We start from the raw sequence: 22,193 nt of genomic DNA, 5'->3' as shown, positions 1-22,193 counted from the left end.
ACCTTGCCTCGTCGCTGGGGAAGTCCCGCGAGATGTTTCCCAGACCTGAGCGCTGTGGAACAGCAAGGTCCCGCGAGACTCCGAAATTGTGGTCTCTAGGAAGAGCGAGGTTGAGTTACAGCCCTGAGTAGGGTGGTTGCAGGCTCGGCTTCCGCCTCTGTACCTCTAGCTGCATCTGTCTTTTTTCTCATTTTGCGCTTCTTGTGTGAGGAAGACGTCGTAACTGTGTAGGGGAGGTTTCTGCGCCCCGGGGCGCTCGGGAGGAGACGGAAGAAGCGACTTTTCCAGCAGGGTAGCTATGCTCGCCCGCGGAGGGCCCGCGGCCACAAATCGCCGCCGGGAAGGTGTGGTTTCTGGTTTCGAGTCCGCCGCCCCCTTCAGAAGTAGCGCCAGAGGGGCGAGGGCGTCGTCGATGGTTCCAGCCAGGCGCTTACTTTCCTAGTTCGGGACCCGGCTTGGTCTGACCGTCTTTACCCTGCTGGATGGTAGGAGCCGGCTCAGAGCCAGAGAAAGTTTTTGAAAGGTGTAATATTCCAGTCCTTGTTTAACAGACTGAGTGCTCTGTAGTGTCTGCCCGATGGTTTGTCCACTTTGTTCTTTGTTTTTTTGCCATTTATTGGGCCACTCCGGCGGCATATGGAGGTTCCCAGGCTAGGGGTCCAATCGGAGCTGTAGCCGCCGGCCTACACCAGAGCCACAGCAGTGTGGGATCTGAGCTGCGTCTGCAACCTACACCACAGCTCAGGGCAACGCCGGATCCTTAACCCACTGAGCAAGGGCAGGGATCGAACCCGCAACCTCATGGTTCCTAGTTGGATTCGTTAACCACTGAGCCACGACGGGAACTCCCTGGTTTGTCCACTTTGATGGCTTTTGCTGAAGCTTTGCATTTTCTGGTCATTGGGTGTCTTCTACCTGGGTGATTTTCAGGTAAAGATAGAGGCTGAGAGACCAAAAGTGTCTTAAACCTTCAGAAGGACAGTAACAGTTGTTTGCTTCCTAACTCCTTGTTAGCAGAATACGGATCTTGGAACTAATCTCTAATCTTCTGAATTGTCTCTGTTGGGTAACTTTACTGAAACCTGGATATGTGGTCATCATTAGTAACCCAAAATTGTCTTATCATGCCAAACAGGGTAACAGGGCAAAAATACCCTGCCACTAGATTCTGTTGAATCTGTGGGCAGAGTGATTTTTACATATTTTAAAGTAATTTTAAAAAATAAAAGGAGTTACTCTGTTGTGGCTCAGCGGTAAAGAACCTGACCAGTATCCACGGGGACCCGGGTTCTATACCTGGCTTCACTCAATGAGTTAAGGATCCGCGTTGTCCTCAGCTGTGGTGTAGGTCACAAATGCGGCTCAAATCCTGTGTGGCTGTGGCTGTGGCATAGTAGACTGGCAGCTGCAGCTCTGATTTGGTCGCTAGCCTAACATCCTTATGCTGTGGGTGTGGCCCTACAGATAAATAAATAGATAAATAAAAGGAAATATAGTTATGACACGTGAAAATTATATGAAATTCAAATTTTGTCTTTGGTGCTCTTGCCAATAGCAGAGTTGAATAGTTACAAGTGAGACTATATGGCCTGTAAAGAAGTAGAACTAGGAGTAAAAAAGGGTGTGATCCTCAGACTGTCCGTGTAAATTCCCAAGCCTTGGGAATGACCTCCTCTTGTTTAAAAAAAAAAAAAAAAAAGTCTTAGTCCTGTCAGAGAGGAAAACAGCTATGGGCATCTTCCTAAGAGAAGACCCAGGGAGTTCCTGTCGTGGCTCGGCGGTTAACAATTCCGACTAGGATCCATGAGGATGTGGGTTCGTTCCCTGGCCTTGCTCAGTGGGTTAAGGATCTGATGTTGTCGTGAGTTGTGGCGTAGGAGGCAAATGTGACTTGGATCCCAAATTACTGTGGCTGTGTGTGGCATAGGCTGCCAGAGTGCAGGAATCAGAACACAGCCTATCTTGGCATAATACTGACATTGAGCAAAAAATTTGTCCTCTTTGTGCCTCTGGAGTAATGAGGTTTTACTGTTGATAGTATTTAACATTTATTGAACACTTAGTATACACTGTAGATGGTTCCTGGTGTTGTACAAGCTTTCCTCGTTTAATCCTCACAGTGACTCTATGAAGTGATTATTTTTTACCCATCTTTTTCAGATGAGGAAACTGAGACACAGCGAGTTTAAATACCTTTCTCAAAGTGATGGGGCTTTGGTCTGAAGTCTCGCTGTAAAGGCCATGTTCTTAACCAGTAGGCATTGGCTGTGACAACTCTCCATGTATTCCAACAGGATGGGGATTTGGATCAGAACAGGTTGGTTGAAAGGGAATGTGTTGAATCTGGTTGATGGGTTCATGGGGGGTACTTCTTGGTTCTGTTTATGATATTTCTATGAAAAGTTAAAGGCGTTATTTGGGACATACTTCCAGGGACATTGAAAACACTGCTTGGCCTCACTACTACCCTCATCCCAATAACCAAGGGAGCCCTACCAGTACAGGGCTGGGGGAGAGGCTGCCTGCGTTCTGTAAACCAACCTTTCTTGGATGACTGCCTTAAGTTGAGCCTCCAGTCACTTCTTGAAAACCCCTGCTAGGACTTATGCTAGCCCTCTCCGCCCCAGATGCGGAAGACTGACTGTCCCAGGGAGAACCTGCCCCAACCCCCCCAAGCCCAGCCTCCACTCAAAATACCCAAGGGATGTCCCTGACCCCTCCTGCTACAATAAAGTCGAGCCTCAGAGTAATAAGGAAGCGGAACTGTATTCAGTCTCAGACCCCAGAGATGTAAATGCCCTCATCTTCCCCATTCTGGTTTTGCTCTGGGTTTAGTCCACTCCACCTTTTGCCAAAGGACCCTCAAAGTTCACTGGGCATCCCTCCCCCACCTGAGGGAAAGCTGCTAGCCCAGCACGGTAAGGGCCTGTGTTACTACGGCACATGCCTGAGGCCCACAAATGCTTCATGCCCCACTAGTTGCCCTTCCAACCACAGGGCCAGTCTTGCCCAGCTCTCCTTACCAGTAGAGAAAAGCATGCTGGAGAGAAGAGTGGGGAGTCTTGCTCATTAGTGCCACCAATGGCGAAACCAGAGAGCCTAGGTGAACCTGGGACTACAACATCTGGGCATCTGGGATCCTTGGCGCAGTCTGGGCCTACAGGACCCAGAGTTTTTAGCATGGCCTGAGGGTGAAGGGGAATGCCCTTGCCCCACCTTCCCAGGACCCAGTACCAAAAACTTTCGGTGTGGCGCCATCCTGACCACTTGGGACTACACCACTAAGGAGCCTCTGCACAGCCCTGGACTATGATAACCAGAATTTTTAGCTCAACTGGGAGCCACACTGCACTGACCCAATTCATTGGCAGCCGAGGCATCCTTTAGAGCCCCCAGTATGTCACCTGATCCTTATCTGCGGCCCTATTTTTCACTTCCAAACTATAAAACCACCTCCCAATCTCTCCCAAAGGGGGCATAGCCTTTAAGTCCTTAGCCTGCTGTGGCCTCCTTTGCCTGGTAAAGCCCTAAAGCTATCTTCTTCTCCTTCACCCAAAACCCTGTCTCTGTGTTTGTATTTGGCACTGGTGGACAGAGGCCAAATTTTAGCAACAGTACAGGCATTTCTGGTTTTTTTGTTTGTTTGTTTTTTCTTTTTAGGGCCACACATATGGCATATTTTCTTTCTTTGCTCAAGACTCATGGTAGAACTTCCAGTACATGGTTGAGTAACAGTGATGAAGGCCAGTTTCCTAGCCTTTTTCCTGATTTCAGGAGTAAATCTTTGTCTTTACCATTATGATGTTTGCTGTGGCTTTTTATTTTATTTATTTATTTATTTTGCTTTCTAGGGCCGCACCCGCAGCATATAGAGGTTCCCAGGCTAGGGGTCTAATTGGAGCTACAGCTGCCTGCCTACACCTCTCTTGCAGCAGCATCAGATCCGAGCCACGTCTGTGATCCAGCTCACAGCAATGCCGGATCCTTACCCCACCTAGCAAGACCAGGGGTGGAACCCACAACCTCATGGTTCCTAGTCAGATTGGTTCTGCTGTGCCACGACAGGAACTCTGCTGTGGCTTTTTATACTGCTCTTTTCCATATTAAATACATTTCCTTTTATTTCTACTTTCTTGAGTGTTTGTATCATGAAATAGTAATGGATTTTGATTACAGCTTTTTCTGCAATAATTGATATGGATCTTTTTTTTTTTTGGTCTTTTTAGGCCCACACCTGCAGCATATGGAGGTTCCCAGGCTAGGGGTTGAATCAGAGCTGTAGCCCCCAGTCTATACTACAGCCACAGCAACACCATATCCTTAATCAAACCCGTGTCCTCATGGATATCAGTCACATTGGTTTCCACTGAGCCACGACGGGAACTCCTGATCATGTTTTTTTGATTCACATCTTTATTATGGTTTAACACGTTGCTTAATTTTAATATGTTGAACAACCTGAAATTTGTGGTATAGAGACACTTGCTTATGGCATCATCCATTTAATGTTCTGTTGGTTTCATGTTGCTCTTATTTTGTGGAGGATTCTTACATTCATATTTATAAGGTATAGTGGTATAGTTTTTTTTTGATCCACCTACCTTCAGGTCACCTTCCATGCCAGCCCCGCCCCCAGGCCTCTAAACTTGTGTTTACTCTTCTCCACAGAGAAGCCTCCTTTGCCCCAAATTTCCAGATGACTGCAGACCTTGTCAGGAGTCACCCCTATTGTCATAGTCCCCTTCTATGGCAGTAGTCCTCCCCCATTTTTATGTCCCCCTTGCAGTAAGTTTCCCCTTTACAGTAATAGTCCTCCCCTACTGTTCTATCCTCCCTCCAGAGTAATAGCCCCCCCATGGAGTAATAATCCTCCTCTCTTGGCATATCCCCCCTCTATACTAATAGCTCCACTCTAGTGTCCTAGTCCTTACTCTAGTCGTAGCCTCCTGTCTACTGTTGTAATTCCTCCTCTACAGTGACAGTGCTCTGCTACTGTTATAGTTCCCACTCTATAGTTACAGTTCTCCTCTATTGTAATAGTTCCCTCTCTACAGCAATAGACCTGCTTCTATTATAATAGCCTCATCTATGTTGTAACAGTCCCTTCTCTGCATTGCCCTCCATCCTGGAAGGGGCCTGGCCCAGAGGAGGCGTGTCCACTCTCTGGACTCCTGGATGCAGCTCCTATACTGCCAGCCTGCCCACTCCCTGGGAGGCTGGTGGCTCTGTGTCCCCAGACACAGCCAAGGTGCTCCTCAAAGGTGGCCTGGGACACATCTTCAGACCCCTCCACATTTGCTCCCACCTGGCATGGAGCCCATGGCTGCCGCCTTCCTGGGAGCAGACAGAGGACATCCCCTAGGCCACTGTGCATCTGTCCCCGAGTGACCCCACAGTCTAATGAGAAGGCGGTCTGCCCCTGACATCCCATCCTACCAGCCCCCATTCTGGCCCTTGAGAAATCCCTCACTCTCAGAGGACTGGGGCTCACTCCCTCATCTGCTTGTCTGTCCTCCCAGAGTCAGGACACCACTTCCTCCAGGAGGCTTCTAGATTCCAGCCTCAGAATGCACCTTCTCCCCACAGGCTGTGTCAATCACCAGCATTTGTCACTCTGAGAGGCCCCCAGGAAAATGCGTGGACTCCCTGGGACCTCAGAATGGGGCTGCATGTGAGCTGGGTCACTGTAGAGCTGCCTGGGTTGAGATGAGGGCACTCAGTGAGCCATGATAGAGGGGGTTCCTCATGAGGGGAAGTTTGTACACAGATACACGAGAGAGGGAAAGCAATATGATGGCAGAGATGGGGTGATGAAGCCACAGGATGGTCTGGATGTATCTCCAGGAGGTGGGAGAGGCCTGGAACTGACTTTCCCCAGAAACTGCAGGAGGACCAGTCCCCCAATACTTTGGTCTCCAGCTCCAGACTCAAGGATTGAGAGCAAGCATCTCCTGTTCTAACCCCTCACCTGTTGTTTTGTGGTGGGGGCCAGGAAACACACCCAGCCTGGGGGTGGGGTGGGGAGGGAGGCCTGTGCTTGTTGCAAATCAGGACCTGTCACTGGACGCCTCCGCTTGGGGCATGACACCTACTCTTATTTGAGGAGGAACCCAAGGCCCAGGACCCCCATCTCATATCCCTATTCTCAGGGTATCTCAGGCCCTGGTCAGGAGCCACAGCTGATGTGGTGACCACAGCCAAAGGCTGTGTGTTACATGTTCTGCCACCCTGGGCTTGAGTGTCCATCTGAGAAGTGACCACCCAGCACCCCCACCCCCACCAGAGTCTTATTTCACAGTGCAGATCCTCATGCCTACTTCCTGGGGTGGGGTAGGCTGGGATGGGGGCAGTGGTGACCAAGGCCTGTTGAAGTTGTGGATCAGAGGTGTCTTCCCCAAGAGCCCAGGGCACACCTGGACTGGGATGTATCCATCCCTCTCGCTGGTCCCCCAGTGACCCCCCAAGAAAGGAGGTGACACCCAGAGGACTAGACCATCCACAGACTGGAGACCGAGGATCCGTCTCATTCCTGCAGAGAGAACAATATCTTCACAAGGCCACCAGACATGCCCACATCCCCTCCAACGTCCAGTCTCAGGGAACCAGCCAGATGGAAAACCCCCTTCCAGGGCCCCCTGTGTTTATAGACCCAGTCTTGGTGGGGGGTGTAGACTGGTCTGAGGGAGGATGAACTTTCTTATGCCTGTCCCCAGGTCCTAGGCCGAAACCCCTCCCTGTCCATCCCTGTCCTCTGGTCCCTGTGGTCTCACCCCCACAGGAAACCTTCCCCTAAGTTCCAAGCGCCCATACTTTCCCATTTCAATCCCATCGCTGTCCAATGCAACGTGCGGTTTCCCAGACTGTGAAGGAGGCGGAGCCTGGCGCCGGAGGCGGGGTTGAGGCGGAGGTGCCGCCCTGACCACCTAGCAGAGATCCGCCCTTGCTATGCAGGCATTGTGGCTCCGCTCGCTGGTCTCTCCGCCCTGCTGTGGGGCACAGTGTTCGCCTCCTCCTACCTTGATTGGGCTGCCTCCTGTCAGGTGGTCAGCCCCTCGTCGCAACCGCCATCACCCCTAGCTCCACAGCCCTCGTCCAGCCTCAGGGCTGATCCAGGACCATTTCCTGGCCTCCCCGGGCTCCCACGCCTGCCTACCCTTGGTCGGTGTCCTCAATCCTCCTGTACTGACAGGTGAGGGCTCCCTCCAGATGCTCCCAAAGTTTCACCCCAACGTTCTCTGCAGCCGGGGTCAGAAATGGGGTGTTTTGGGGCCCCGGAATCTCAAGGGCCCTCTACCAGGGGAGATGTGGGAGACTGGGTGGTAGTTAAGCTGAATCCAGTGCCCTCCTGGGTAGGCAGCATCCTAGCCCCTGTGGATCACCAATAAGCTGGCTCCCTTCTTCCCTCAGCCCCTAGGTCTGGTCCCTGGCTTGTGTGAAATTCCCTAGGATGAAATCTGGTGCTTGAGGTTCCCGGAGGCTTTGGCCTCCTGCACTTCCAGGAAGGATAACAGGAGTGGGAGAAGCCTTGTTTGTGGAAAGGGAGCTTCTGCCAGAACAAAGCCTGGGTCTGTCGCTGCCCTGTGTGCTTAGGCCCCTGTGTGCTGGAACAGAAATGTGAGACCCAGGCTCCTTCCCCTTACCAAGACACACAGGATGTGTGGATGTGGGGCGCTGGTCACTGGACTCCCGTGCATTAAAACCCTTTCCCAGGGCAGGCCTGTTGGGTGAGAAACACCACCTAAAGCCTATTAATGGGGCAGGGGGTGGCCAGGACCAGAGTGAAGGATGAGGGCAGGGAGAGTTGGAATGTAAGCCGAGGGCATGCTCTCCCTGCAGTGCCCCCAAGGGAGCCCAGGTGGAGGTGGACCCTGCAAGTCAGAGCCCTCATAGCTCTGACACCCACGTCCTGGGCCTTTAGGTGACAAATACCCAAGTGACCCCAGTATTTGCCAGCACTTGCTGCAGTTAGGGCCTACCCTGTCTTCTTCACTGCTCAGTCCTCACCCTTCCCAGAAGGCCTCCTGGGGGCTAATGGGATGGGGGTGTCCATGGCAGGAGCAAGGGTCCCGAATTGGAAAAGGAACCCTTCCCTGCCAAGCCAGAGAGCCTCGGCCAGACTAGGACCCCAGCGGGATCCATATGACTTAATTTTGTAAGGGGACCATGGTCTCTGCCTGCGGAATGAGTGTAGGGAGCATTTAGAGCCCCAGCAGCAGCTCCATGGACAGCACTGGCCTTATGGGCCTGGACGGTGTGCTCCTCCCCCCCACCCCCACTGCCTGTCAGTCATGACATGTGACACTGGCTGCTGGGCTTCCAGTCAGGAGGGGCCCAGAGGCAGCACCTGGTACCAGATCAGATGTGTCTTTCCACGGACAGTGGACATACTAGATATGAGGGCTTTGCTTTGTGTCCAGAAAACAAACTGAGGCTCTAGAAGCTGAACTGTGCCAGGGACTTGAAAACCACGTGCAAGACAAGATCTCCCACTGGACACTGGCTCAGAAGCTTCTGTCCAGGAGCTGACCACCCCCATGGTGGGCACGGCTGGACTCACAATCCACAGGCTCCCTGACCCAGAGCCTGAAGGGCCGATGCTGGCAGGGCCTGAGGACAAGAGAAGTCTCTCCACCCACGCTGCTCAGCTCTTCCTCCCCAGTGGCCAGGAGACGAAAGGCTGGTGGAGTCCGAGGTCTGGCACAGGCAAGGCTCTACCCACTCCCTCCATGGGACTGCCTGCCCAGTCCTGTTTACTCAGGCCCACCGTCTGCACCTCCCAGTGTCCAGGTCCCACCGGCCCACACCTGGTGTGGATGTCCACATATACAAGATGCCCCAGGTCCTCTTCCCACAAGGGCTGCTCCCCATCTCTGCTTCTCCCTGACGATGGCCTGGACCCTGCATGTTCTGGGCAGGAAGAGGGTCTGTCCTGCTTGCCTCCTGGGGGCCCAGACACAGAGCTTGGGGGCTTCTGGGCCTAGAGGCCTGAATGCTTCCAGGTGTAGTATGAACCTGCCACTGGCACTGGAGCCTCCCTCTCCAAGGAAACAGGAGGACCCCCCCCCCAAATGAGCCCATCCCCATGCTCTGCTGTGAATCTGCTTGGATTTTTTTTGGGGGGGGGGCTGGCTACACCCATGACATATGGAATTTCCCAGGCTAGGGATCGAATCGGAGCTGCAGCTGCTGGCCTACGCCATAGCCACACAAGATCTGAACCCCATCTGTGACCTACATCATAGCTTAACGGTAAACGTCAGATCCTTTACCCACTGAGCAAGCCGGGGATTGAACCTGCAACCTTATGGTTACTAGTCAGATTCGTTTCTGCTGCACCACAACAGGAACTCCTGAATCTGCTTGGGTTTGCTCTCCTGACCCTGAAGTAAATCTGTGGGAAATGGGACCTGTGATTCCCCAAAGGATGGTGTCCTGCGAGATTTCCACAAGACCACTTTCTACCCTGTTATGAGCAAATTACTAGTCAGTCCATGCTTCTATCACCCCTTGAGCAGATTGGGAAGCTGAGGTGCTGAGAATCCAAGTAACCCACCCAGAAGCACAGATGTGGGGCCATGGAGTAGGGGGTTTGCCTCTACTACCCACCTCTGAAGGGGCCCAGATCAGAGTCTTCTCTTAGGGGATTCACTTTGCAAACCTTCCCATCAGTGGGATTCATGTTACAAAATCTTCCTTTGATGGGATTTGTCTTACAATCCTGTTTTGGGGTCTCCGAGGAGGCTTGTCCCCCTGAAGTGGGTTCAGACCACCCAAGCCCCTCCTGTTGGTCAGAGCTGACCCTGAGCACCTTAGAGGAGAATCTGAACTAGCAAACAGACATCCTGGCAGGTCTGTAACTTTGGGTTTCACTCTGCAGCTTCCCTTTATTTGGTCTTCCAGAGGCTTCCACAGCATCCAGGGTACCCGGCCCCTGTCTCCACCCACCACCCCTCCTCTCCCTGACTCCCAGGTTCCTCTCATGAGGAGAGGGTCTTCTTGAAATTGTCTCCCACTTGTGGGCCAGTTAAGTGATTAGAAAACTAGCCAGAGCTGCAGCCCCATGTCTATCCTGACCCTCAGAAGCCCACACCTGTTCCTTGTACCTAGCCCGTGCAGCAAGGCCCGTTTTCTGCGACTATAAGGCCCTGATGGGTGAGGATTGGTTGACCTGAGCTGGCCAGCCCTTCCCAGGTGTGCTGGGTTGAAGTCTGTATAAATAGCTCCTCCTGGCAGCATGAGCACCCGCAGCTGGACCTGACGGTATACTTCCTGTCTTGTCAGTGGCCGTAAGGCTGGGCTGGTAGGAGCAGGGTGAGGGGCCATAGCCTTGCAGGTGGCCTGGTCTGAGTGGGCCTCTGCTGGACCTCATGCGGGAGTTGCTGGGCCACCATCTGCTAAGGAAGAAGATGTGTCGCCTGTAACTGCCACTGGAAGTTTTCCCTGGGGAAGAGGTGAGGAAGCAAGAAAAAAGGCATTGTGTGCCTGGACAGGAGGGGTAACTCAGGTAGGCAAATGGAAAGCTTCCAGAAGAGCCCCCAGAAGTTCCCTTCGTGGCTCAGAGGTTAATGAACCTGGCTAGTATCATGAGGATGTGGATTCGATCCCTGGCCTTGCTCAGTGGGTTAAGGATCCAGCATAGCCATGAGCTGTGGTGTAGGTCGCAGATGTGGCTTGGATCCCGCATTGCTGTGGCTGTGGTGTAGACTGGCAGCTGCAGCTCCGGTTTGCCCCCTAGCCTGGGAACTTCCATATGCCGCGAGTGTGACCTGAAAAAACAAAATAAAAACCCAGAAGAGCCCCGGGCCAGGACCATCCTGCATGGCCTGCAGAGGCCAACTTAGCAAGCATGTTGTCACTGGCATGACTCCAAGTCCTCTCCTCTAGCCTTTAAAGTCTTTGCACACATTCAGGTGGTTTACCTGGGAAGGGTGGATAAGGTTCAGGAGCAGCTGGCCTGCAGGTCACCTCCACAGGGTCCTTCAGCTTTCCAATGAGGCTACTCCTTGCAGGGGGCTTCTGGCTGCATGTGAGAAAATTCCTCACCTCTGACCAACTTCAGAATTGTTCATCAGTGTGGTGAGTGTCCTCATTGGGTTTTCATCTGTGTGACTGGCAGGTTCCTAATTAGTGGGAATAGCAACATGAAAGGTCCTCAAACAGGGTTGAAACACTGACCTTACTTGCACAGGTGTGAGACCTGGGGAAGCTATGTACCGTGGGCCCCCTTAGGGATGGGCTTCAGACTTGACCCCTCACCAATCTGGGGTCCAGCCACTACTTTGGGTTTTCTGGAGGCCCAGTGCTAACTCTGAGGTCTCCATAGTCCAGCCTCTGTCTGCCTTTAGTGAGACCCACATCCTGCAGAGGAGGGTCTGTGTGGCTCTTCTGCTGCTTCTCTAAATAAATGACCACAAGCTGGGTGGTTTAAAACAACAGCATTTCATCCTCCTGGTGTCCTGGAAACTAGACATCTGAGATCAGGGTGTTCCAGGGCTGATGTCTCTCCAGAGGGTCCTTCCTGCCCTTTCCAGCCCTGGGGGCTCCAAGTGGTCCCAGGTTTGTGGCTGCCTCCCTCCCATCTCTGCCTCATCTTCATGTGGCTTCTCCTCTGTGTCTCCCTTCTCTTGTCTCTCTTATCAGGACACTGTCATTAGATTTAGGGTCACCCTAACACAGATGACCTCATCTTCAGATCCTCAACTATATCTGAAAAGACCCTTTCCCAGGTATGGTCCTGTTCACCCGTTCTGGGGGACACAGCTTTTGGGGCTACCATTTAACCCATTCTCTGTGTATAAAATAACCCTCATTTTAGGAGATGACCAAGGCCCCATATGGACGGGGGCAAACAGCAGCCATGTGAATGGGGGTCTGGGGAGAATGAGGACCCTGGAAGCACCAGGAAAGGATCCAGGCCTGGCTTCATCAGGAGGTGAGCTTTTCTACCCTGGGGCTGTGAAAACAGCCCCTTCATCCTGTCCATGGAGAGGGACCTAGTGCCAAGTCCAGAAGTGGTCACCTTGCAAAGCTGGCTCCTCTGGGAGTTTATCATCAATAGCATCAGGCGACCAATAACTACAGGTTGGGAGGAATTGCTTTCTGGCAGGTGATGAGGGCACTCTCGCTTTAGGTTCAGCAAGACTAGAATAGGAAGCTTTGAAGAAGAGTTGGGAGATTGCGAAGCTTAGTTGTCAAGGAAACCAGTTTTTTCAAGGAAACTTTTTTTTTTTTGTCTTTTTGCCTTTTCTAGGGCCACTCCCGTGGCATATGGAGGTTCCCAGGCTAGGGGTCTAATCAGAGCTGTAGCCATCGGCCTACACCAGAGTCACAGCAACTCGGGATCTGAGCCACGTCTGTGACCTACACCACAGCTCATGGCAACGCCTGATCCTTAACCCACTGAGCAAGGCCAGGGATTGTATCCGCAACCTCGTGGTTCCTAGTGGGATTCGTTAACCACTGAGCCACGATGGGAACTCCCAAGGAGACTTCTTTAAGCTGAAGGCAGAGCTTGGGGGAACTCCAGGGATCTTTTAAAGAAGCTGCCCTGAAGCACCATTACCTGTGCAGTGGTCTCAGCACAGACTGTGGTTTGAGAAAAGTGTGATAGAATGAAGCCTGACTTTCTGTTACAGGTAGGGAGGGCTTTGTAAAGCACTTTGGCTTTTAGGGCAGAAGTTTGTTACTGGAACAAAGTGCCTCCTCCCCCAAATGGGCTGAAGCTCAAGATGTCTCTGTCCCCTTCATGGGAGAGTCCAGGGCAGGTAGGTATTGGGGCACAGGCTCTGTCCCACTTGTTTCTCCCCACTGCTTCTGGGTGGAGGACCCCAGCCAGCAAGGTGGGGGGTGTGACCACGTGGGCACAATGCCCTCTGTCTAGGACGCAGGCTGGCCAAACCCCTCCCTCCACCACTTCCCCTTGGTAACAGGAGACACTGTGCCCAAGCTGCAGGGGGTGGGCAGGCTGGGAGATGCAGGGAGGTGAGCAGGAAAAGGATAATGGATTGTGGTGGAAGCTGGGCGGCTCTGCTGCAGCAGTGTCACCAGGACACTAGCTCACAGTCTCTGTGTTTGATTACACATCAGCATGAGCTCTTCAAATGTTTTCTGGTTCTGGAAATCCTATAGAACGTGTCCCACAGCAGGTTAAGCTAATGCTCTCAGTGGAGGTGGTGAAGCCAAAGATCTGCAGTTCAGATGGATGCGGGTGCATGCACAGGACAAAACAAACTCGTGCGAGTGTAGATCAGGCACGTGTAACATGAGCTCTCTTGTGCTCTCTTTGGGGACCTCCTCCTCAGCTCCTGGGGTTCCTGTAACACACATACAGGGGAATGGACCATGGGCACTGTCCAGTCTGAGACCTGATTTCCCCTGTGTCTGAGTCTGCTTGGGGCTGCACAACAAACACTACAGGCCGGGCAGCTTAAACAACACTTATCTTCTGGTCCTGAATGCTGTCTGCTGTCAAGGTGTCTGCAGGCTGGTTTCTCTTGGGGCTTCTTCTCTTCCTTGGCGTATAGACAGCCATCTCCTCCCCATGTCTTCACATGGTCTCCCCTGTGCCTGTGTCCTAGTCTCTTCTTGTAGGACCCCAGTCCTCTTGTGTTAGGATCCACCCTAGTGACTTCATTTTACCTTGACACCTCTTGAAAAACCCCATAGCCAGGAGTTCTCATTGTGGCTCAGCAGTAAGGAACCCAACTAGCATCCATGAGGACGTGGGTTCAATCCCTGGTCTTGCTCAGTGGGTTAAGGATCTAGCATTGCCATGAGCTGTGGTGTAGGTCAGAGACGCGGCTCAGATCTGATGTTGCCGTGGCTGTGGTATAGGCCGGCAGCTATAGCTCCGATTTGACCCCTAGTCTGGGAACTTCCATATGCCTCGGGTGTGGCCCTAAACAAAAAGCAAGACAACAAAACAAAAAACCCATAGCCAAATACAGCCACATCCTGGGGTCCTGGGGTTAGTAATCGAGCCTGAGGATTTTGAGGGACACAACAGAGCTCACACCATCCTGCTTAGGGACTAATTGGGCCTTAGTCCCTCCTTCCTTCAAATTCCATGGTGGTGGGCGTGGTGGCGAAATGACAGCCCAGGGAGAGGGCACTTGTGCAGGTCTAGTTAGGGACAGCACAGGACTTTAGTTAGGGAGAAGGCAGGGTCTGAGCTAGGAATAGTTCAGGGCATTAGTTAGGGATAGAGCTTGGCCTTAGATAGTGACTGCTTAGGTCTAGTTAGGGACAGTGCAGGGATTTAGTTAAACATAGGTAAGGGTGTTAGTTATGGGCAGAGTAAGAATTTAGGGAAAGATGGGTTTAGAAAGGGACAGCACAGGGCCTTAGGGAGAGCTCAAAACCTTATTTAGGGAGAACTTAGGGCATTCATCAGGGACAGCATTGGGCCTTATTAGTGACATCGCAGAGCCTTAGGGACAGGTCAGGGCCATAGTTAGGGGTAGAGCAGGCCCTTAGTAGGGATATCATGGGTCTAGTTAGGGCCATTGCAGGGATTTAGTTAGATAGCTCAGGGCATTATTAGGGAGATAGATTTATATGGATATGCAGGTCTTCTTAAGGAAATGCAGGCCTTATTGGGGGACATTGCCCAGCCTTAATTAGGGACAGCTCAGGGATCTAGTTGGGGACAGCACAGTGATTTAGGTAGGGACAACATAAGGCCTAATTTGGGCCAGCATGGGGTCATAGTTATGGGCTCTTAGGTCCTAGTTAGGGATAATGGAATCTTTAGTTAGAGACAGCTGAGGAGTAGTTAGGGACAGAATGAGGTTTTAGTTAGGAACAGGGCAAGGCCTCATTAGGGGCAGTGAAGGACCACAATTAACAAAAGCACAGGGACATTGCCCAGCCTTAGGGACATTGCAGAGCTTTAGGTAAGGACAACGTAGGGCCTTAGTTAGGGACACTTAAGTCTAATTAGGGACAGTGCAAGGCTTTAGTTTTAGACACTTCTGGCCCTCTGTTAGGGACAACACAGAGGTCTTGAATGGAGGGTGGAATAGCAGTAGTATTTTGGTGAGCAGGCTGTGCTCATCTCTGTGTCCTTTCTCTCAAGATTTCTCCCCAAACATACTCCTTCACTTTCCACCTAAGCCTCTTCCTCCTGTCCCTGACCTGTTTTATGGGGATGTGACCTAAAGCCATGTCTCTTGAAATAAGGGAGGATAACTGGGGAGCTGAGTTCCCATCGTGGATCAGTGGTAATGAACCTGACTAGTATCCATGAGGATGTGGGTTTGATCCCTGGCCTTGCTCAGTGGGTTAATGGTACAGTGTTGCTTGAGCTGTGGTGTAGTTTGCACCTCCCCTAAAAAAAGGGGGGTACTGATTTAAAGCTGGCTCTCCTGACTTAGTGGGGGAGAAGGGAAGTTGAGTGGTTTTTTTTTTTTTTTTTTTTTGGTCTTTTAGGGCTGCACCCTCTGCATATGCGGTTTCCCAGGCTAGGGGTCCAATCGGAGCTGTAGCCGCCGGCCTATGCCAGAGCCACAGCAACATGGAATCCGAACCGTGTCTGCGATCTACACCACAGCTCATGGCAACGCCAGATCCTTAACCCACTGAGTGAGGCCAGGGATCAAACCCACAACCTCACGGATGCTATTCAGGTTGGTTAACCGCTGAGCCATGACAGGAACTCCGGGAAGCTGAGTGTTTTAAAATAGTGGGATGTGGCAGGTTAGGGTGAGGGTCCTGAGAGGCTCTGAGAAATACCCCTGTCTGTAGGACACTTGATTGTATTTAGAGGGAGAGGAGGAACGAAATCAAGCTGGCAGATGCCTAGGGTTAGTGCTGGGTTAGCTGCAGGAGGTGGGAGGAAGGGCTGAGGTTTGATGTTAGAGCAGATGGCCACTAGCGGGCTCAGGAACACAAGCCAGCCCACCTGCAGCTCCTCTGCCACAGCTCCAGGCTCCCAGAAGTGATTGGAAGTAACTGTACAGACCCCCCCCTCCCCCCAGGCCATATGCTGAGATGAAGAACTAGTTACAGGGCACCTCTGACTCTCTGGCCCCAACTGCCTCACCTCACAGAGTGTATATAGTTCTGAATTAAGCATCCGATTGGGTACTTCCAGCCTGGTCAGGTAACCTGGTCTTCAGACAGTCTGACAATCTTTTGGGTTCTGACTGCCCTTTGAAATGTCAGAGGCAGGACTATGGACCCAGAAATTCCGGAACTGAATCTTGGGCACACAGTTTTGTAGAATCAGGCTTGAGCAGGGTTTTGAACCTAAAACCAAGCCCATGAATTCGGGGCGGGGGGGGGCGCTGATCAATTTAGAGCCAGGTAGGAGTTCCCTTTGTGGTGCAGCGGAAACAAATCTGACTAGGAACCATGAGGTTGCGGGTTCGATCTCTGGCCTCTCTCAGTGGGTTCAGGATCTGGCGTTGCTGTGAGCTGCAGTGTAGGTTGCAGACGCGGCTCGGATCTGGTGTTGCTGTGGTGTAGGCTGGAAGCTACAGCTCTGATTAGACCCCTAGCCTGGGAACCTCAATATGCCATGGGTGTTGCCCTAAAAAGACACACACAAGCCAGGTACATGACTTCAAGTGGGTTCAGCTGATTGGCTTAAAGTTGCGATGTTGGATAGAGAGGGGTGAGTGACCTGGGAGACTTCGACAGAGAAATACCCCCTCTATGAGGCACTGGATTGTGCCTAGTGGGAGAGGAGGAAGACATCAGGCTGTCCGGTGCTGGTTCAGTGTGGTATGGTCAGGGAGGCAGGAGGAAGGGCTCTGAGTTGTTTGAGGGAGTGGCCACTAGAGGGCATTACAGCACCAGCAGAGCCCACCTGCTGCTTTTCTGGAGGCCGCTTCAGGCTCAGAATGGGGATGGACATGGGGTGGGCAGAATCCCAAGGATGTGCCCAGAGAAAAGGGTTTGGCACCAGGTGGCCTCTGACCCTCTGGCCCGAATTGCCTCACCTCACAAAGGGGACATAGTTCTGCCTTCAAATACATGGGTGACTTCCAGCCTGGTTGGATGGCCCACTGGCCAGACAGTTGGACAGGCTGTCTGGGGTCTGACAGCCCTCTGGTTGTCCAAAGGTATGACTGGGGACCCAGAAATACTAGGCTTGAATCTCGGGTGTACCGTTTTCTAGAATCAGGCTGGCATGAGGTTTGGCATCTGGAAAGCTGAGCTGGTGGTCGTGAACAGGGTGAGTCAAAGCAGTGGTATTTCAGTGGGTAGGCTGTGCTCATCCCTGTGCCCTTTCTCTCCAAATTCCTCCCCAACTTCCTTTTTTCCCTTCCATTTTAACCTCATCCTCCTCTACCCAACTCCTGTTAGGGGGAAAATACCTAAAACCCAGTGACGTGAATAAAGGGTGTGGGGTTACTGATTTAAAGCTGGGTCACCAGGCTGAAGGGTACTGGTGGATTTAAAGCCTGCTCACATGAATTAAACAGCAGGGCAGGAGTTCCCATTGTGGCTCAGTGGAAACAAATCTGATTAGTATCCATGAGGACACACGTTCAATCCCTGGCCTTGCTCAGTGGGTTAAGGATCTGGCATTGCTGTGGCTGTGGCACAGGCTAGCGGCTACAACTTTGTTTTGACCACTAGCCTGGGAACCTCCAGCGCGGCCCTAAAAAGACCAAAAAAAAAAAAAAAAAAAGGGCAGCTGAGTGATGTCAGGCTGTGGGGTGGTATCAGGTGGGGGGAGTGCCCTGGCTGATTTTGAGAAGTTGTACCCCCATCTGTAGGGCATTTCATTGTGCTTATGTTAGAGCACCATTGACGGGAACACTGAAAGTGCCCACCTGGACCAGGCGGCATACTAGCTGCTTGCATGTGTTGTCTCACAACAGGAGGCCCTGAGAATGAACATGTGCTGCCCTGAAGACTAACCAGGAGGATTTGGGAGGGGCCGCTAGAAGGGATGAGATGACCAGCCTCCCAGGATCCTTGGTGCCGGAGTCCATCTTGGCTGAGAGGTGTGTGCACCACCAGGAAAGACCCCCCATTCCCGTAGAACCCGAGACTGGGAGCCACGTGGCAGAGCAGTTCTCCTGGGTTCCCTCGCCCTGCTTCCTTCCACCTGGGCTCCCCTTCCCAATAAAGCCTCTTCCTCTGTTAGCACGGTGTGTCCAAATCTCCTGGGACAATTGATTCCCGAGTGTTAGACAAGAGCCCACGCTCAGGCCCTGGAAGGGGTACCCCTTCCTGCATCAGCTGACGACTTTGGTGGGGTACCTTCTTCACTACAACCGACATCTTGATCACCTGGGGGTACTTGGGGACCAGCTCACCCACCCACAGGCCAGACCCAGCTGCTGCTGCCAGGACCCTTTTGTCCCTGGTTTCCTCCTGATGCAGACAACTGGCCAGGGTGCCCCTACTGGGTGAGGGACAAGAGACTTTGTTGACCTTTTCCTCTTCCTGCTCCCTTTTCTCTTTTCAACCTCCACCTATCTTATCCTCTTTTTTTTTTTTTTTTTTTTTTTTTTGCCACCCCACAGCTCATGGAGTTCCTGGGCCAGGGATCAGATTTGAGCCGCATTTGTGACCTATGCCACAGCTGCAGCAACGCTGGATCCTTAACCCACTGGGCCAGGCCGGGGATTCAACTTGTGTCCCAGTCCTGCAGAGATGCTGCGGGTCCCGTTGTGCCATAGCGGGGACTCCACTCTCCTTTCTTTTTTTCTGCCCTGGGTGCAGGAGTCTGGTTGATGGCCTCAGTTATCTGGGGGCTGGAGGCTGATCACCTCTGGTAGGCAGAGAACTGGAATTCTACATTCTGGTTTTGATAGGGTTGGAGTATGATAGTTACACAGGTAGTTGTAGAAGTCCCAGTAAGAGACCATAAGTAAAGAGGGAAACCTAGGGGACTTTGGGAGATCACTGTAATTTAATAACTGCTCAAGAGGGCCCTCAGAACAAGGCAGGCTTGCTAAACTAGTGGAGGCAAGAGATAATGCCTTAGTCATTGGATGGGGGATGGGGTGAGGCCTGCATTCAGGTTCAGACCAAAGGCAGGAGTTTAAGGACCACCTTTCTGCTGATTTCAATAAGCACCAGGACAGTCCTAGTCTGACCTTATAGGGTCAAATACTCTCTTACCAGATACCAAGAAGGAGCTACTATTTCAAGAAAGAGGAAGAGGTGGGTTCCCCCCCCCCCAATACACACACACTTTCGTCTTGGATTATGAGACTGCAGCCCACCTGATCCTCAGGGCAGAGCCTCTTTGCCTAATCTATTTCTTGCTTTGTTTCTTACTGAATTCCTTCTGCACTGAGGCACAGAGAACCTGGGCCTCAGTGAGTCCAGACACTGGGTGAGTGGCTCTAATTTGAAAACTGTGGGTTCAGTCCCAATCTGGGTTTAAGCTGGGTTTGAGTCCTGGCACCTGGGTTCAGGTCCCAAGCTGGGTTTTGGCTGTACTCAAGTCATAAGTGCTCTCAATTTCAGTTTCTGGTTTGGCTGAGTTGCTGTCGCCCTTTCTAAGGCTCAGGGAAAAGTCCCATAATGCCTGGGTATCTGCAGGTGGTGGGAGCCGTCTATCAGGCCACCCTTTTGCCCCTCATCCCTTCTTTTTTTTTTTTTTTTTCTCTTGTTTTTTCTAGGGCCACTCCCACAGCATATGGAGGTTCCCAGGCTAGGGGTGTCATCGGAGCTGTAGCTGCCGGCCTACACCACAGCCACAGCAACGCGGGATCCGAGCCACATCTGCGACCTACACCACAGCTCACGGCAACGCCGGATCATTAACCCACTGAGCAAGGGCAGGGACCGAACCCGCAACCTCATGGTTCCTAGTCAGATTCGTTAACCACTTCGCCACGACGGGAACTCCCCTCTGAAATCTTTGACGACCCAAGATACTTCCATTTACCGTTTGTTGGTACTGAAACCAAGCAGGGCCCTGTGGGGTTCCTGGGAACAAGACTTTCTGTGTCCCCAATTTCTTGTTTTTTAGGGAAAAACTTCAGCCTCCAAGATCGTCACTGAGTTCCAAAGGGCAGGTTCAAATAGCTGCTAATCAGAGAAGGGAGGGGATGAGGGAGGAATAGCCAAGAAACAAGAGTGCAGCCTTGGGGCAGGATCCTGGTTCCTCTTCAAGGAATATACATAACAATATCTGAGTTCTTCTGCAGAGCTAAACCCTCAACAAATGGAAAACTGGAGAGGAGGACCACCAGCACCAGTCCTGGGGCTGCCGAACATCAACTTTGAAGAGGAATGCAAGCTTGCATCTACCCTGATCCTTACCTGTGGCCCTATTTTCTACTGCCACACTGTGTAAAATCCCTTCCTGATCTCTCCCAAGGTGGGGCACAGTCTTTAGGGCATTAGCCTGCTGTGGCCTCCTTTGCTTGGCAAAGCAATAAAGCTATTTTTTTTTCTCTTTCACCCAAACTCTGTCTCTGTTTCTATTTAGCACCAGTGGACAGAGACCAAGTTTTGGCAGTTGTACTCTATCTGAGGCCCCATGTCTCTAGGTTTTCTGAGAGAATGCAATCCTGTATTTAAGGGAGTATCTGAGTAGGACAGCCATGCCTGTGTGTTTTGTACTTTATGTTCTGTGTTGTCTTTGTGATGGTCATTCTGCCTTGTGAAATGGGAAATTCTGGTTCTTCTTCCATTGTGGTGCCCTCTTGGGTGATTTCCGACTGGGAAGATTTTAGCTATGAGCCCAAGACTAACAAAGATATTTTAACCCTATATGGACACAACATTCTTTTTTTTTTTTTTTTTTCCTTTTCTAGGGCCACACCTGTGGCATGTGGAGGTTCCCAGGCTAGGGGTCTAATCAGAGCTATAGCCACCGGCCTCTGCCACAGCCGCAGCAACGCAGGATCTGAGCCACATCTTTGACCTACACCACAGCTCACGGCAATGCCAGATCCTTAACCCACTGAACAAGGCCAGGGATCGAGCCTGCAACCTCATGGTTCCTAGTCGGATTCATTAACCACTGCACCACGATGGGAACTCCGGACTCAACATTCTTTAGGCTCCAGAGAAAATTGGTTTTGATGAAACTCTTGAAAATTCCAAAACTTGAAGTTCCCGTCATGGCTTAGCAGAAATGAACCTGACTAGCATCCATGAGGACGCAGGTTTGATCCCTGGCCTCCCTCAGTGGAGGAACAAATCATTCTAGGAGAACTTGCGTTATTCACCCTAGCAATTAAGACCTGGGCTCTCATGATCCCTTATCTAGGTCATCTCTAATTCCTGGGACTGAAAAAATAAAATAAAATAAAAAAACAAGGAAAGATAGGAGTTGCACCGTTGTGGTACAGTGGTTAATGAATCCAACTAGAAACCATGAGGTTGCGGGTTCAATTCTTGGCCTCACTCAGTGGTTTAAGGACCTGGCATTGCCATGAGCTGTGGTGTAGGTCGCAGATGTGGCTCAGATCCTGCGTTGCTGTGGCTGTGGTGTGGGCCGTCGGCTACAGCTCTGATTAGACCCTTAGCCTGGGAACCGTCATATGCTGCAGGAAGCAGCCCTAGAAAAGGAAAAAGGACCAAAAAAAAAAAAAAGATGTCTTTTAAAAAAACTAGTCAGTTCTATATGGTAATACCTGATTTGTGACTAGGTTTAGAAAATGAAGCTATGAGATCTCTGGTTGTCTGTCTACATGTCTGCAATGTCTGCATTATGTATATGTCCTTACCTTTTTTTTTTTTTTTGTCTTTTTAGGGCTGCACCCACAGCATATGGAAGTTCCCAGGCTAGGGGTTCATTTGGAGCTGTAGATGCCAGCCACATCCACATCAGATCGGAGCCATGTCTGTGACCTACACTACCGCTCACAGCAATGCCAGATCCTTAACCTACTGAGTGAGGCCAGGAATTGAACCCACGTCCTCATGGATACCAGTTGGGTTCGTTACCACTGAGCCACAATGGGAACTCCTGCCTTTACCTTTGGATGGTATTATCAAAATTGTCAATGAGCTTTACTTAATTGGCTTAAATATTAAGTGCTTATATAAATTCTTGAAAATACTGAAGGTAACTGGCCGGAATTAATTTTAAGATCATGTGAACTGGGAAATACTCAGTATTAAATTAATGTCGGGGAGTTCCTGTTGTGGCTTAGTGGTAACTAACCTGAGGATGGATGAAAGCTCAATGCCTGGCCTCACTCAGTAGGATCCGGCATTGCTGTGAGCTGCAGTATAAGTCACAGATGTGGCTTGGATCCCAAGTTGTT

General features: G+C 51.4%; 1 long non-coding RNA gene across 6 annotated transcripts; it reads left to right on the top strand.

Annotated features, from left to right (window-relative positions):
• The first annotated feature begins 46 nt into the window (after nucleotides 1–46).
• LOC125122786 (uncharacterized) lies at nucleotides 47–20,368 on the top strand. 6 transcript variants are annotated; one of them, XR_007133901.1, is made up of 7 exons: nucleotides 47–485; nucleotides 2,161–2,317; nucleotides 11,010–11,076; nucleotides 11,641–11,726; nucleotides 11,816–11,932; nucleotides 17,832–17,957; nucleotides 20,121–20,368. It is a non-coding gene; the product is annotated as an uncharacterized LOC125122786 (long non-coding RNA). The 6 variants fall into 6 exon arrangements; XR_007133899.1 differs by lacking the exon at nucleotides 20,121–20,368 and having other exon boundaries at nucleotides 47–523; nucleotides 17,832–18,099; XR_007133898.1 differs by lacking the exon at nucleotides 20,121–20,368 and having other exon boundaries at nucleotides 48–485; nucleotides 17,832–18,099.
• The last annotated feature ends 1,825 nt before the right edge of the window (nucleotides 20,369–22,193 follow it).

The sequence above is a fragment of the Phacochoerus africanus genome, chromosome 3 (genome assembly GCF_016906955.1).
Source record: "Phacochoerus africanus isolate WHEZ1 chromosome 3, ROS_Pafr_v1, whole genome shotgun sequence".
NCBI lineage: Eukaryota > Metazoa > Chordata > Mammalia > Artiodactyla > Suidae > Phacochoerus > Phacochoerus africanus.
The sequence above is the reverse complement of the archived record's forward strand: the minus strand, read 5'-3'. Positions and strand labels throughout refer to the sequence as shown.